The sequence below is a fragment of the Passer domesticus genome, chromosome 8 (genome assembly GCF_036417665.1).
Source record: "Passer domesticus isolate bPasDom1 chromosome 8, bPasDom1.hap1, whole genome shotgun sequence".
In the NCBI taxonomy this organism is placed as follows: Eukaryota; Metazoa; Chordata; class Aves; order Passeriformes; family Passeridae; genus Passer; species Passer domesticus.
Window position 1 is genome coordinate 56,407,078 of NC_087481.1, and position 13,236 is coordinate 56,420,313.

Here is a 13,236-nt window from a genome sequence, read left to right on the forward strand (position 1 = left end):
ATCCCCCCAGGCCCTCCTGGCACATTCTAATCCTCAGCAGTTACTCAATTTTATGAGAAAGAGAATTTGTGGAAGAAGGTCAAAGAAGATTAATAAAGGACAAGGTGTCTAATAACTACACAATAGTAGACAAAAATAGGAGAATGATCAGTGCTCACACTGTGCTGCTTGAACTTATTACCCTGCATTAGCAGCATTCATAATTTAAAACTTTAATAAACTCCCAGCCTCTTTGGGCCAAGATAGATGTTGCTGCTGGTTTTATTAGCTCCACAATGGGCAGAAGCTTTATGCAACGTGATTATCCTGCAGAAGCAAACACCTCATCACTCTGGGAACATTCTCATGAGCAGCTAAAAGGGACAAAATCAGACCAAATGCAGCCTTGAGACAACACGGTTTCACCTTCAGGATGGACTTGCTGTGGAGTGGAGGTCACTCAGTCTGGGAACAGATGGCAAGGAGGTGGAAGGCTCCAAACAGCAAAGCTCAGACATCCCAGAATCCCAGACTGGCTTGGGCTGGAGGGGACCTTACAGATCACCCAGCTCCATGGGCCAGGGACACCTTCCATGCAGCAGGCTGCTCCAAGCCCCACCCAGTCCCAAGCTGTGAGCCAGGTGATCCCTCATGGAGCTGCTCTTTATCCCTTTGTTCCTTCATGTTTCATACAGTTCATTGAACCGTGATTGTCACCTTAAGGAACAGTGAGTTATCCCTCAATCCAGGACTTTCTGGTGTCACTGTCATATTTCCTAGAAGGATCCCTTTGCCAGGATTTCTCTCCTGGGAAGCTGAGAAGCCTCAGAGAAAAATGAAAACAATAATTATCTGATTTGCTTCTCCTGTGCTTTGCTGCTTTGGAATGTGTTTGGACACTGTTTACCCACAGGTGATTGTTTCATTGGTTTATGTGAATTGTTTTTACTTATTGGCCAATTACAGCCCAGCTGTGTCAAGGCTCTGGAAAGAGTCACAAGTTTTTCATTATTATCTTTAGCCTTCTGTCTGTATCCTTTCTGTACTCTTTAGTATAGTTCAGTATAGCATTCTTTAATATAATATATATCATAAAATAATAAATTAGCCTTCTAAGAACTTGGAGTCAGATTCATCATTTCCTTGCCTTCATCGAGGGTCCCAGCAAATACAAGAATCTGGCACTTTTCCCTCCTATGACACAGCATATTTATTCCTTAATCTCCCTTTCCAAGCCAAAGCTCAGGTGCTGGATGCACCAAACACCTCCTCCCACACTCCAGGTGCTGCTTGGGCCAGGTGTCTCTGAGCCAGGGTCACACACCTGGGACAGATCTTCTGCCCCTGGGCTGCAGCTCCTTCCCTCTTTCCCCTCTTATCCTGAAGAATTTGGGGATTTTTGCCCCAGCACAGCTCCTTGTGTCCCAGGTAGAGCAGGTGAAAGGGATGAGCAGTGAGAAGAGGCAAGGGGCTCAGCACCAGCTGTGGGGTGGGTTTGGGATCCTGGGAGCCTCTCCCAGCAGCAGGAGCAGGAGGATCCCAATCCCAACGGGATCGGCTGCAGTGCAGGGAGGCACAGCTGGAGGTGCCAGAGCCCGGGGACACCTCCACTGGGGACAAAGGGAAGGACAAACAACAGGGTTTGATCTTCACAGGGCAAAGCCTCAGCAGGAAAAATCATCCCTTGCTGCCAGAGTTTGGGACAACGCTCTGGAAGGTGCTGGGTACAGAGGGGATGATTTGTGTGGGCTGAAAAGTCAGCCTGGACTGGGGGATAACGAAGGAGGGTCAGCAGTGATTACCAAGTAATCAAATTACTCCGATCATGAAAGGAAAAGGGGTGGCAGATGCTCTCCTGCCACCTGAGGCTGCTGCCCTGGCAGGCAGTGAGGAGCAGGTCAGACAGGAGAGGCTCTGCAGGAGGTGTGGAGTTCAATTTCCAGGCACTGTGTCACTCACTAAAAGCTAATTCACTTCCCACCCACTACATCATTTAATTTCCAAGCATATCATGGAATACAGCATCCTCCTGCCAGAGGCCAGCAGAAATGTAAAGGTCAGGTGAGTGGCTGAAAAATAAAATTACAAAGAGCGCTGATTGCTTTATAACAGGTTTTAGTTCCTTGTTAAAAAAAATAAAAAAGGAATAATGTTTGAAGGCATGGGTGATGATTTAAAATGTTAAAACCCCAAACTTTTGAAGGGATGTGTCATGATTCAAAATGTTTTTTAAAAAAAACAACTTTTGAAGGAATGGGTGATGATTCAAACAAAAAAGGTGATTTTAAAACAAAAAAGAAGGGATTATTGGTGAATTTTTTTCCTTTTGAAGGGATTGTTGATGATTTTAAATGTTTCACATTTTTGAAGTAAGAGAGCTGTATCATAAGAAAAGACAACCACATCTTCTGTGTGTCCTTGCAGGATTTCATTGTTTGATTGCTGACAAGCAGAGCAATTAAAACTGAAGGTAAATTCTGTGCACTGAGTCATATTGTGCAAATATTTTCCTTTTTGGGGTTGAGCTGCTCTGGGTTTAAGTTCTGCCAGAAGCCTGGATAATGATTTTTGTTCTGTATGCTGATGGCTTAGTTTTGTGTGTGAGAGAAGGAAAGCTTTAGAGAACCCAGGGGTGGGGGTTTTTTAGAATTTAGGTTTTGTTTTGCAAACATCCCCTGTCCCAGGTGCTCCAGCCCCAGTGTCCAGCCTGGCCTTGGGCAATTCCAGGGATCCAGGGGCAGCAACAGGGGCACCCTGTGCCAGGGCCTGCCCACCCTCAAAGGGAACAATTCCTTGTTAATATCCAAAATAAATCAGTTTGGTGGAAAAAATTAGATCTCAGTTCCTCCAGGTGGAGGAATTGGTACCTCCTTTGGTACCCCAAAATAATTTGATTTTCAGGGCCATGAGTCTATTTCTGCTGTTTTCTGCATGTTCTTCCTCACAACAAATATAAGTGTGACCTGTAACCCTCCCTCAGAACCAACCTTCATTTGTTTCATTTCCCTGCGTTTTGGTGCCTTCCTGGTGCAATGTCACTTGAATCAGTAAAAACAGGCAGAGGATAATTTTGGTCTCTGATTATATTTGTCATTAGTTGGAATTCTTCTCATTAGAGGAAAGGAACTGCTCACCAAATACTTATTTATAACAAGCACCTTTGCACAGTGCAATTTCCTCTGGTAAATTCCAACTTTCTGAGTCTCTGCTGCAAATTAAGATTGTATCACACAAGGACAAATTTGAAACAGCCCAATAAAGGAAAAAATGTGGGTTGTAGACAATTTGGAAATAGAAATTATCCAGTGAAAAATGCATTTTATGTCTCTGATTTGTGTGAATCACTGAACCACACTCCTGATGTGGCTTAGAGAGGAGAAAAACCGAGCTGAGGCCTCACCTAACCATGGCAGGGCAATAAAATAATTAAATAGCCTGGGGGTGGTTTAATTCCTTTAATTCTGAGAGGGTTTTTTTCCCCCAAATAAATGTCAGAAATGATGTTTAACATTCTGATATCTATTACAGTAATTAATATCACCGTGTCCAAGGTCTGGCAGTGACTTTCCAGGCAATTAATCCCACGAGGTGAGTTAATGCCACGCTCTCCACAGATGAGATCTGAAGGAAAAAGTGTTTAATTGGCTGAACCAGGTCCGTTAAAAGAAATGGGATGTGACAGCTGTGACTTTGAGCTGGGTTTTGGGGCTGCTCCAAGCTCATGGGGCAGGAGCTGCCAGGAGGACACGGTCACCCAGCCTTGGGGTGTCCCTCTGGAGGTGCCCAACCCCATCCCACCCCTTGCCAGGCTCTGGGGCAGCACCAGGAATTCTGTGTACAAAGGTGGGTGGGAGGAGCAGGGATTTGGCACTGGGGTGCTCTGGATGGAAAAATTAAAAAAAAAAAATAAAATTAAAAGCTTCGTGGAGCTCAGAGGGAGATTTTGGGGTTTGTGTGACATCAGGGACATCCTGCTCCTGACACACATTTATTTTTCTCTGAGGTAAAACCCTTCTCTATAAAAATATTCCACAAAAAAATCTTATAGCTTCCTACCAGTTATTTGGGATACAGCAAAATGTGGCTGAAAAGAAATAAATCTGATATTCCATAAAGCAGAAATTTTCCTCAAAGTGAAATTTGCTGAACTGTGAATGTGATTTCAACTTCATTTTTTATCGCTGGAATATTTACAGGAATTACTGTGTTGGTATCACAACAAATGCATCAAATCAACATTCCTCTGGGATGATTTGTTACTTACTTTGGGAATTTTATTTGTATTTTTTAATTGCAGAAGAAAAGGTGTGTTAAAAAAAAACTGGAAGGAAAGTGCTTCTTTGGAGTTATTAGGAAATTCAGGGTTAGGATATGCTGCAATGTTCAGCTAAAAAAACTGATTTGAGGGCCTGAACCTTGAGTGTGATTTTTACTGCCAATATACGAGGAACAAATCAACAGGACAGAAAATAGAAAATTTGGCTGCAAACCTCCCTTTTCTAGAGCTTTTTCTGTGGATACATCTCTGTGCCATACATAATTCTGTATTATTTGTTATATATTACTTGTTATGGCTGTTTTCCTTTCAGATTCTCTGAACAGGCAGAAGTAGCTGTTTAAAAGGTGCAAAATCTTATGGCAAATTTTTATTGGGGTTTTGTTCAGGATCATTTACCCTTGCAGTTCTGCAATGAAACAAATCCCATTTGTCCTGGGTTAAATGCAAAGCCACGAGTCAAAGGCCAGGAACTGACCAATATTAGCAATATTTGGTCTCAGTGAAATCAGATTTTCTTTTAGCTGTTGATTTATTTTTAGACCACTTAAAATATCATAGAATCATAGAATGGTTTGGATTAGAAGGGACAGAGTTCATGAAGAGCTCAGACTGTCCAAGGCAGAGTCAAACGAAGAGTTAAAGGTGAATAACTGAAAGTACAAACACTGGCAAGGAGGTTTTTAGGGAAGATCTCAGCTGATCAGTAAAATCCCCATAAAATCTCACCCAGGCTGGGTCAAACTGCTTGGTTTGGGCTTGAAACAACTGCCAGAGGTTGTAAATTGAAATACAATTCCACAGAAGGGGACCCCAAAGAGCCATAAATCAGCAGGAAATTAAACGCTCCCATTTTCCAGCTCCCAAAAAGAGATCAGAGAGCCTCTAGTGCTCACCCACTGTCACCTTCTCCTCCAGGTGAGCAGAGGGGCATCCCAAATGATGGCAGCAGAGGTGAAGATGATCCCTGATGTCCTTCAGGAGAGCCCAGGACAAGCCAGTGGGATTTGGGAATCCTCGCAGAGCAGGCTGGTATCGTGTCCCAGCACCCCCAGCAGGAGGTTCTTTCAATATTTTGATGAAGTTTGGGTGGAAATCAAGCTGGCATCCCTGGCTGAGCAGACACCCAGCTGCCAGGATCCCTGCCTGCATCTTCTGTGATCCAAGGAGACACAAATGGGGCTTGTCCTGTGCCAGCACAGGAAATCTGGGAATAAATCCCAGAGCCTGAGGGAAACTCTCACAGGGACTTCAGACCCCCAGCAGGCCCTTGAGGAGACATTCCCTGCACTGCCTTCCCATTAAAAATGCATTTTGCAGGAATTCATGGATTGTAATAATGGATGGATTATGGATTGATGGATTATTAATAACGGATGGGAAATTCCAGTGCTCCCAAATCAGTAATGGGATTTTTTAGGACCAAGGGATGCTTCTCAAGCACTTCCCTCTCTGCAGGGAAACTGCTGCAGGACTCCCAGGGACATAATGAGAAATAGTTGGGAATTTTGGGACAAATGTGGTGTTTTAAATAATTATGGAGAAGAAATCCTTCAGTTTCTCCATTCTGTCCTCACAAACACAAAGAGTTTCCTGCTCTGCAGCCACACAAACCCCACCAGTGAGGTTCTTTACATGAATTGTCTTGTGGGAGATTCCTGCTATTTTTTGGGTCACATTATCCTAAACAAGAAGTTCGTTTGCATATAATTAATCAAAACTGTTTCATAGAATTAATAAAATATTATTTGCATTTTTACTCAGTTAAAAGCAGATGTTGCACCCCCAGAATTCCACAAATTGAAGACTTCATACCAACAGGTTTGAACACTAGAAAACTTAAATATCTCGTACCCAAATTCCCTGAAGTAAAATAGGAAGTAAAATGGGAAATGGAAATGCAATGTACAGAATTTTGCAATATTTGTTTGTTCTCTTTTATACATTTGTTTTTATACCAAATGTTCTCTAAGCCTGGCAGATCAGGAAATAGGGGAGGTAAAAAATGGAATTTTGTTACACCTGAAAAAAAAATTTTAGGTGGGTTTAGATATTTCTGAAAGGCAATAATTATAATTGGGATTTGTTTTCTTTTTGGAGGTCACAATAGTAAAGCGGGAGAAAGTTTTAAGTCTGGACAGAGCTTGGAGAAAGATGGCATAGTGGAATTGGGATGAGCTTTCAGCTCCATCCCGGGCCATTCCTGGTTGGAAATAGGCCTGGGAATTTCCTGCTGGCTCGCTCCCAGCCCCGTTTTTGGGGGGTTTGTGGCAGGGATCGGTGCCAGCGGCAGCAGGAGCGGGTCCCGGTGCCACTAGATGGCATCGCCAGCCCACGATTCACCATCCCTGCTCTGCCCTGGAATGACGCCGGGATAACTCCAGGTTATCTCTTCAGGTGAGTCGCGTTCTGAGTGGGAGCATCCCCCGGGACTGGGGGATCCCAGAATCCCTGGGTTGGAAGAGACCTTCAAGATCATCGAGCCCAGCCCAGCCCCAACACCTCAACTCAACCCTGGCCCCCAGTGCCACATCCAGGCTTTGTTAAACACACCCAGGGATGGGGACTGCACCACCTCCCCGGGCAGCCATTCCAGAGCTTTATCACCCTTTCTGTGGAAAACTTTTTCCTGATATCCAGCCTGCATTTCCCTTGAGGCTGTGTGCTCTGGCTGTGTCAGTGCTGCTGCAGACAGAGCCCAGCCCCAGCTGAGCACAGGCACCTTTCAGGAGCTGTGCAGAGTGAGAAGGGCACCCCTGAGTCTCCTTTTCTCCAGGGGAGCACCCCCAGCTCCCTCAGGGCTCCTCTCAGGGTTTGTGTTCCCAGCCCCTCTCCAGCCTCGCTGTCCCCTCTGGATGTGCTCAGTGTCCCAAGGTCCTTCCCAAGCTGAGGGGGGAGCTGGGCACAGCACTCCAGGTGTGACCCCAGCAGGGCAGGGACAGGGCAGAGTGACCTCCCTGCTCCTGCTGCCACACCATTCCTGACCCAGGCCAGGAGCCACTGGCCTTTTGGCCACCAGGGCACTCTGCTGGCTCGTGTCCAGCTGCTGTCCCTCAGGTCCCTTTCTGCCTGGGCACTGTCCAGCCACACCATCCCCAGCCCTGAGAATTGCAGGGGTTATTGTGGCCACAATGCAGGACTGGGCACTTGGACTCATTAAACTCCATCTCTGCCCATCCATCCAACCCTTCCAGGTCTCCCTGCAGAGCCCTCCCACCCTCCTACACGTTCCCAGCTTAGTGGATGGAGCAGGAGTGGATGGAGAAGCCACTGGAAAAGCTCCTATGGAGCAACCACAGGGTTCAAAACATCCGTGGGGCCCATGAGAGCCACCTGATGGTGACATTGCTCACGTGGTGGAGCCAGGTGAAATGCAAAAATGAGGAGAAAAAAGTTGTGGAAAGCTCCTCAAGGGGTTAAATTGTGTTTGGGTGTTTCCCAGGGATTGTTGCTTCCTGGGAAAACGGTTTCTGTAAAGCAAAAGCAAGTCAGCATTAACAAACGTGAATTTTTGTGTCCTCGGGTGTCAGCTCAGCTGAGAAGGGGACAATTTAATGAGCTCTCTGTAGGCTTGTAAATGGGATGTTTAGAAAACACACAAATTAAATTCTCTTGTTTGCATGGGCGATGTCTCCAAGTTCCAGAAAAGTTCAGCCAAACCTACGTCAAGTTTGCCATGAGGCAACAGCTAAAATAAATAATATCACAGACAAGCAATGCCATGGAAAATAAACCAGCAGCTCCCAGAGCAGCCCTGCCTGTGATACCCGGGGGTCAATTTGACTGCTGGAGGTCTCCAGGTAATCACTGAGAGCAGGGAAATTAAATAATATTTGGGATCAAATAATTTCCTGAACTTGTTTCACTGAAATGGATGGAACATCTCCCCTCACACTTTTGAGATTTAAGGCAGATCTTCTAAAATTATGCCTGAAGTAACTGATACTCAGATAAACCTCGTGATAAAAATTGGTTATTTCTAATTTTGCAATGTGCAAAAGATGGTTACCCATCTTTATTCCTTTTCCTGACTTCCTGGTCATTTCCTCAAGGATGAGGCTCTTGTGGCTGTGAGATTTTGCTCCCTTTGTTGGAAGGACACAGAAGGTGGCATCAGCCAGGTCTGGTTTTCCCAAGTTGAAAGAATTATGAAATCCCAGAGTGGTTTGGGTTGGTGAGAACCTTAAAGCTCATCCAGTTCTGTCCCCTGCCATGGCAGGGACACCTTCCCCTGTCCCAGGTGCTCCAGCCCCAGTGTCCAGCCTGGCCTTGGGCACTGCCAGGGATCCAGGGGCAGCCACAGCTGCTCTGGGCACCCTGTGCCAGGACCTCCCCACCCTTTGAGTAAACATTTTTTCCCTAATATCCCATCTAAGCCCTCTCTGTCATTTTAAAACCATTCCCCCTTTTCCTGCTGCTCCATCCCTTGCGAATACGTTCCCCTCTGGTTTTCTTGTAGCTCCTTCGGGCTCTGCCACACTGAGATCACTCCAAACTTCTCCTCTCCGGGTGACCAATCCCACCTCTCCCAGCAGCGCTGCTCCACCCTCTGCATTCTGTGTTCATCCCCCCACTCTTCCCATTCCCAAACCCCCCCGGTTCGTCCGGGACCCTCTCCCGCTCACCCTGGGGTGCGGAGGGAGCGTTCCCGGGGGTCCCCGCTATTTCACCGAGCGCTGCCCGGACCCTGCCCCGCTTGGTGCCGCGGGATGCTGGGCTCCCTCCGCGGGATGCTGGGCTCTCCCCGGCCCCGCAGCCAGCCCATCCCCGCCGCTCCGTGCCCGCCCTCCGGGGCCGTGCCGGGAGCCGGGAGCGGGGCTGGCCAGCGTACTGGGCTGATCGCCACGGCCACGCACAACGCTCACACTCGGCCGGATCTGCCGGGGCCGAGCAGAGCTCCATCCGCCGCAGCCCGTCCGTCCCTCAGCGAGCGCTTCGCCGGGCTGCCGCGGGACCAGCGCGGCCGGGTGAGGCGCGGAGCGATGCGGGAAGGATGCTCGGAGCGATGCGCGGGGCGGTGCGGTGTGATGCTCATCGATACGTGGAGCGATGCGCGGGTTGATGCTTAGCGATGAGGAGCAATGTGCGGAAGGATGTGCGGAGCGATGCACAGGTTGATGCTTAGCGATGCGCGGAGCGGTGCAGAGAGGTGCAGAGCCGCCACCGCCGCGCTGGGTCTGTCCGCAGGCAGAGGCAGCTCCCGGACGCTGGATCCCAAGTGCGAGAAGGTGCTCGAGAACGGGAATTTCAGGAAGAGAAGGAAGCGGCGAGCGGGGGCGGCCGGGGACAGCGGCGGGGGTGAAACCCGGCACTACAGAGGGATGGTTTTGTACCGCAGAAATGTGAGTTTGATACAGAACTGGTAACTGTAAGGGACAGGTGTGCTGAGCGCTGCCCCTGTCCCTCCTTCTCTCCCTGTCCCGTGCCACCAGAAGGCTGGAAAGGCTGTCACCCCCTGCTATGGACAGCGGGCCTGGGCAGCTTCCCATGGCCAGGAGAGAAGCAGAGCTCCCTGCCAGCCCTCCTGGCTGTTTGGGGAGGGAAGGGGAGGGTTTGGTGGCCCAGAGATGCTCGGGGTGCTCTGGAGATGAGCTGGGGGTGCTCACGTGGAGAAAGGTCCAGGGAGACCCCAAAGCCCTTCCCAGTATTTAAAATCAGCTTATCAAGGAGGGAGAATGAATTCTTATACCAAGGGGCCATGGTTTTAATCTAAAAGAGGGGAGATTTGGATGTTAGGAAGAAATTGTTTACTCAGAAGGTGCTGAGGGTGGCACAGGGTGCCCAGAGCAGCTGTGCCTGCCCCTGGATCCCTGGCAGTGCCCAAGGCCAGGTGGGACACTGGGGCTGGAGCACCTGGGACAGGGGAAGGTGTCCCTGCCATGGCAGGGGTGGGATTTAAGGTCCCTTGCAGCCCAAAGCATCAATTTTATGAGAAAGGCAGAGGGATGTGCCCTCACTCCCAAGGAACACCAGGCTGGCACAGAGGACACCCAGCCTCTCTGTCCTCTTCTGCAGCATTTTGAACCAAATCCCCTCAATTTTCCTTCAAACACAAACCCATCTCCATGCCAGCCTGTGGAGCTGACCAGAACTTGCACAAGGAATTTCAGATTTAATCCAGCATCCAAAACAAAAAGCTGATAATTCAAATCTTGTGTGTAGTATAACAGGGCTATAAAGCAAATTTGTACCAAAAAAAAACCCTACAAAAACTGTCTGAGAATCTAAAAAATGTCAGAGATTTAAGTCCTTGGTGAGAGGGAAGAATCAACTGTACAAAGTAAGTTTCTCTTGGCCTAAAATGTAGTAAATTGTAAATGACTACAATAGTAACGTAATAGTAAATTTAAAAATTGCAAATGTAATAGTAAATTAAAAAAAAATCCTCTTTTCAAATATCCAGCTTGAGTAGATTTAAAGTGAAGGAAAGAGCAAAATGAATTTGTCAGCCAATACCCTGTGAGGGTCTATGTGGATACATTTATTTTTTATTAATTCCCTATTTGAAAAAAAAGCCTTATCCAAGAAAATTTACACAAAAAGGGGAAATGAGATTTCTGGGATGGAATTTTAAATATTTCAGACATAATCTCTTTGTTCCCATTATTATGTAGGCAGGATTTTCAAGGAAGAAGGCATTCAAATAACCTCTGTTTCCTTTTCCAAGCAGGTGGGATCCTGTCTGAGGGTCTGGAGCGGGATATTCATGGGAAGGATGGAGAAACTCCTGCCTGGCAGAGCTGGAGGACCCTTGTGAAAACACTGAACCTCCGAGCTGGGCAAGAAACAATTTCACTGAACCCTCTTTTCCTTCTGCTCCAGGATACAAAGCTCCAGATCTGACTGAAAGGGCTGAATTCCTGATTTTCCCCTTGGGATTGTTCTCCCCCGGGACAAAATTCCCCTGCAGGACCCTGGAAATGCAGGAAAGCAGAAGCCCAGGAGGCTGCAGGTGCTTCAGACTGCCCCAGCTGTGGTTCTGCTGGAGCAGGGATCCTGCACAAGGCTGCAGTTTTCCTCTGGAGCTCCAGGGTTGCTGGAGATGGGCCTGGTGTTCCTGTGGGAATGCAGGGCAGGAGAAAGCTGCTCCTCTGGGAATGCAGGGGGCAAAGGCTGCTGTGCTGTTCCAGGCTCAGATTGTATCCAGGTAGGAATGCTTGGCTCCTCCCCTGGGAGGAGCATCTCCCAGTGGGATGCTGGAATTTGATCAGCCATGCAGGGACACTCACTGGCCATGGACAGAAGATAATTAATAATTAATGGCCCATGAACAGAAGAGATCTCCTGGAGGGAGGACTGGCTGTGGGAGAGAAAAAGAAAAAACTGCCCCATGAACAGCAGAGAACTGCCCCAGCTCTGACAGATGGGAAATAGAACACACAGCCCCATTTCCAGCCTGTTCCCAAAAAGATCCAGAAATCCATGGTTCATTTCAGCCAGGAGAATTGGAATGACATCAGTGAGTTATGGAGAAGCTTGGGAAATGACAGAGCTCAGGAAGCTCCACTCTGAGCTGTGCTTTCCACAGGGAAAGGGCAGCATGGAAACAACAACCTGGGTTCATTATTCCAGGAATGGAAATGGGGATCTGGGCTGTTCCTTTTCCAGCGGGATAAATATCCAGGATTTCTGTGCTCTGGAACAAAGGGTTGGCCTAAATAAAGATGAGAAGGGGCTGTCAAAGCCTCGTAAATCAGGATTTTGGGAACAGGCAGCAGTGCAGGGCGTGAAAGGAGAGTTTGCACTTTGGAACATTTGGTTTTGGGGCTGTGCTTTGAGCCCAGCTCAGGGCTGCAGGTTCCCAAAAAACAACCCCATCCCTCCTCATCCCTGGCAGCCTTCCCTCCCAAAAAGGGCTGGACAGAGCCTGGCAGTGCAGGGTGACCTCTGCTCACAGGGATTTTGGTGGTGTGCAGGCAGTGCCTGTGGGGTGTCCTTTGGGAATGGAAAATTCCCAAAAAACCCCAGGGAATGCTCCTGGCTGGGCAGGGAAAGGCAGGCAGGGGCTGGAGAGGTTTGGCTTCTTCAGCACTGAGCATGAATTATTTTCCTGGCTTTAATTGCTGTTATTGTAGTCTCAGTTCTATTTTAATCCAGTTGCAAAAGCAATAAATCTCTATTTTCAGCGTGATTATCACTCAGGAGGAGCCCATCACAAATGCAAACAGGATGTGATAAATCAGACTTACTTCTCCGTTTTTTCTTTTCAATCTCCCCTCTGCTCCAGCACTTGCCTGTGATAAATCCTTGTTAAGCACTAGGATTTCCCTGGGCTTTACTGTGGGATAACACAGCTTCCCAAGATTTATTTTTTTCTGGAAAACAGAACAGGGAATATTAAATTTTTTGTTGTGGGAGGAAAATCAAGACAAAACCAAGTTTCCAGGTTCTTGGAAGTCATCAGGGCTGAAGGAAAAGGACGTTGTAAGTAGTTGTCATTACATAAAACTATCAGGAAGGAAAATATCAGGAAATAAAATGCCCTTTTCTATGGGTTGTCTGGAATTCCATGCTGCAGGAGATGGAAACTCAAGTCCTGGAGGAAAATCCGTGGTAAAATCTGTGGTGGGAGCAGGTTGGATGTGAATGATTCACCTTGTAAGCTGCAGAACCCAGCTCAGTGTGGTGTCTGGGCTTTTTGGGATTGTGGCATTCCCTGGGAGGCCCAAATCCTGCTCCTGCAGGACTCCAGCTCCTCTCCCTCTGCCCCCAGGGCATCCAGGCCCTGGGCAGCTCCTGGTGAGGAGCTGGATTTGTTGCTTTTGGGATGGAACTGGGGCCAGACAAACAAAACTCTGTGAGAATTTGGGATTTTTGTCCAGCTCCCAACGCTCATCTCTGGGATTCCTTCTTGCCCAGAGCAGCTGTGGCTGCCCCTGGAGCCCTGGAAGAGCAAAGCCAGGTTGGACATTGGGCTTTGGAGCACCTGGGACAGGGGAAGGTGTCCCTGCCATGGCAGGGGGGGGATGGATTTTAACCCA

The 13,236-nt window shown here is 47.9% G+C and overlaps 1 long non-coding RNA gene across 2 annotated transcripts; it reads left to right on the plus strand.

Annotated features, from left to right (window-relative positions):
- The first annotated feature begins 1,488 nt into the window (after window positions 1-1,488).
- On the plus strand, window positions 1,489-12,952 carry LOC135306950 (uncharacterized). 2 transcript variants are annotated; one of them, XR_010367684.1, is made up of 5 exons: window positions 1,489-2,040; window positions 2,404-2,449; window positions 3,508-3,567; window positions 5,174-9,597; window positions 10,923-12,952. It is a non-coding gene; the product is annotated as an uncharacterized LOC135306950 (long non-coding RNA). The 2 variants fall into 2 exon arrangements; XR_010367683.1 differs by lacking the exon at window positions 1,489-2,040 and having other exon boundaries at window positions 2,312-2,449; window positions 10,926-12,952.
- The last annotated feature ends 284 nt before the right edge of the window (window positions 12,953-13,236 follow it).